Source organism: Theropithecus gelada, chromosome 12, assembly GCF_003255815.1.
Source record: "Theropithecus gelada isolate Dixy chromosome 12, Tgel_1.0, whole genome shotgun sequence".
In the NCBI taxonomy this organism is placed as follows: Eukaryota; Metazoa; Chordata; class Mammalia; order Primates; family Cercopithecidae; genus Theropithecus; species Theropithecus gelada.
Window position 1 is genome coordinate 18407664 of NC_037680.1, and position 3640 is coordinate 18411303.

Below are 3640 nucleotides of genomic sequence, written 5' to 3' on the forward strand. Positions count from 1 at the left end.
TCAGAGCATGTTACTGTAGATTCCTTAGAGATATCTATCTGCTCTTTCCTCTCTTTTTTCTCACATGATTGTCTTGCCTCACAGACCCTTCCATCATCTTCCAAGTGAGGAAACCTATTGAGGTATCAAGGGCTAACTTCAATGAAAACTTCCCTGACTTCCTCTGAATGGATTTGAGCTCCTCTTCTAAATTCCTCTAGCTCTTAGTTGTTATTAGCTCTAGCTAATAATACTGATCACATACTAAAGCGTCTCATTACATTTCAGTGCAGAAATAATCCTGCTTATTGTCATATACATCTTATCATATAGATCTATACATCATTAAGTACTGTGTTTGTCACACAAAGGAAATTTTTGATAAATATTTCTGGGGAAAAGGCAATCAGGAAATGGGAAGTAATAAAAGAATGACATTTGGTGCTCTGTCCTTCCTCTTATTTCTAAAATAAAATACGTAAAAATTTGTTTTTTGCTGACATAACCATCTGAAGTGATATGGCAGGCCTTTGGCTATCTAATGATATACTAGCAATTCACAAAAATTTGGGGAAAATGAGTATATATTCACTAAGTCACAAATAGTCACACATGCTAGATTAGAAGATAAAGAATTGAGTAAAAAATGGACTTTTATTTTAATTATGTTACATCCTACTGATAAAAAAATAATCCCAGTACGGAGTGGTAAGTTCCATAATAAATATCTATAGAGAGCTCTCTGGAAGCACAGGGAAGAAGCACCTGGGTTTGACAGGTGGCATTAGAAAAAGTTTCAAAGAACACATGACATTTGTTCAGAATCTTGAAGGATGGAGATGAATTTGCCAAGCAGAAAAGAATAAAACATTATTTCATCACTTGAGAAAGTGCCTGCCCCTAGTTGGTAAATGCAGGATGTGATATTTGTAGAGAGAGGATATTATGGAGTGAGAAAGGAAGGGGGTAGCCACGTTGGGGAGGAATCCCAGAGCCATGCTAACAAGTTTAACTTTATTGTATGCAAGATGGAGAGCCATTAAAAGGTTTTAGGCAGGAAAGTGATGCGATCAGATTTGCAGTATGCTGAAGAAGAAATTAAGGTGATCAGCCAAAATCAGAGGCAGCGAGGTTAGGGGACTGCAGCAAAGCTTAAGGGAAAGGCAGTAGTAATGGATGCGCAGGGAAAACTAATGCAGATTGCAGAAACTTAAAATGGGTGAAAGAAAGAGAGAGAGAGGCAAAGGATTGACTGTGGCTTATAGTTTTTGATAAATAATAATGCCAAATATCAAGATTTGGATTAAGAGGCAGATCTAGTGTGAGGAAGAAAGAAAATCAGTTAGCATTGCTGGTTTTTATCTGGTTCTGTAAAATCAATAACTGTCCAGGAAGCAGTTATAAATATTTTTCTGGCATCAGTTGAGACTCAGCTGAAGACATATATTCCAAAACCAATAGTTTAAGCATGGAGATAAAAACCTCCATGCATAGGGGTGTGTGAAATTTGCTATGGACATTTCTGAGAGAGAAAAGGGCTAAGTATAGAGTCCACAAAGAAGATTAAAAGGAAGGTTTTGAACTCAGATGAAAACTAAGGAAAAAATATTGTCATGAGAAAAAGAGTGAAGACAGTTTTAAAGAGAGTGTACCATGGTTTGGATGTGGTTTGTCCTCATCAAAATTCATGTTGCAATTTGATCCCCCAAATGTGGGTGTTGGGAGGCGGGACCTAATGGGAGGTATTCGGTTCATGTGGTGATCCCTCATGAAGAGATTAATGCTGTCTCCCAGGAGTGAGTTCTCCCTTTCAAGGCAATGGATTAGTTTCCACAAGAGCAGGTTGTTAAGAAGAGTTTGCTTCATCTGTTTCTCTCTTGCTTTCTCTCTTGTCTTGCAATATCCACACATGCCTGCCCCTCTTCCATTATCTTTCATGAGTGGAATCAGCCTGAGGCCCTCAACAGATGCACCTGCCCAGTCTTAAACTTTTCAGCAATCTGAATTGTGAGCCAAATAATTTTCTTTGTAAATTATCCAGCTTCAAGTATTATAGCAACAAAAAACAGGTAAGCAAGAAAAAACCAAGTAAGATGAAAAGTCTCAATAGTGTTTGATACTGTGAAAGATACAAAGAAAGAATTAGGAAGAAACAAAGGGAAGACAAGGGCTTCAAGGACACTTTTAGAGGTAATAAATACATCTAGACTCTCAACTATGATTATGATTTTATGGGTATATGCATATGCTCAAACTAATCTAATTGTATACATACATTTAGTTTTGTATGTTTACTATGTGAAGTTTCTGAATATCAATCATACATTGATAAAGCTGTTTAAAAAATTAAAAATAGAAGCATACAATAAGTCAACTGGCACTTAAATTAGATAGTGTAATTCTGTGTGTCACTTAATCTTTATCACTTATTTTAAATTTAAAGTCAGATTATTGTCTATCTAGACCAAGAACTTTTCATAAGACAAGAGGTACTGTTATGCATATTCTCCTATAATGTATATATAAAAATTCAGCAAAGAACATTTATCATGTATCTATTGCCTATAGACTTGTGGATATTTGGGGATATTTTAGAAAAAATATAATAATCACAAACTCTATTCAAAAGAAGTTATTATTCATTAAAAAAAACTCACCTCTTTTTTTCCATGTGGCATGGTAATTTAACTTGTATCAAGAAGCTCTGATATAGGGTCCATTTACTTCATACAACAAGCATCTAACTAGCATCTAAAAATGGATGCTTTCTGTCCTTCACACAATTGAACTTATCTGTGGCGACCGTCAATCTTTCTAAGGTGGCTCCCAGGAGATTACCAATTGTCACACAAAGCAGAGCCCCAGAAGTCTTTGTGTGCTACTAACGGATCAGATTATGTTATTTATTCCTGTCATTTTCCATTTCTTTCACTGCTACAGACCGTATAATAGGCTGGCAGACAGTTCTGCATTTATCACTCCTCCATCTGTAAGAAAAAGGATCATAATTTAGAATAACTCATGTAACTGCTATGATGAATGTCACTGGGGTTTGCTGGACTCCGTTTTACTGATTCCAACATTCATATTGGTCTGAACCACCCCTCTATTCCCAGGAACTTTTCAGTGCATATGGAGGATCTTCATATTTTATTATGCAACACAAGCCAAGTCTCCACAATGTACATGAAAAACTATATCTCTATTATTGTTACTTTTTGTGTTTACCTCAGTAAGCTATATGAATGTTTTTCATTTGAAGATAATTTTCTCTTTATTTAAGATGAAGAAACTTCAAACTACAACTTGTGAAATGTTATTACTTCAGTGAAACTCATTTACTCTTATTATTCCATATTTTTTTTTTTTTTTGGAAACGGAGTCTAGCTCTGACGCCAGGCTGGAGTGAAGTGGTGTGATCTCAGCTCACTATAACCTCCGCCTCCTGGGTTCAAGTGATTCTCCTGCCTCAGCCTCATGAGTAGCTGGGATTACAGGTGCACACCACCACACCAAACTAATTTTTATATTTTTAGTAGAGATGGGGTTTCACCATGTTGGCCAGGATGGTCTCAATCTCTTGACGTCATGACCCAACTGCCTCAGCCTCCTGAAGTGCTAGGATTAAGGCATGAGCCACGAGCCCAGCCCACATTATTTT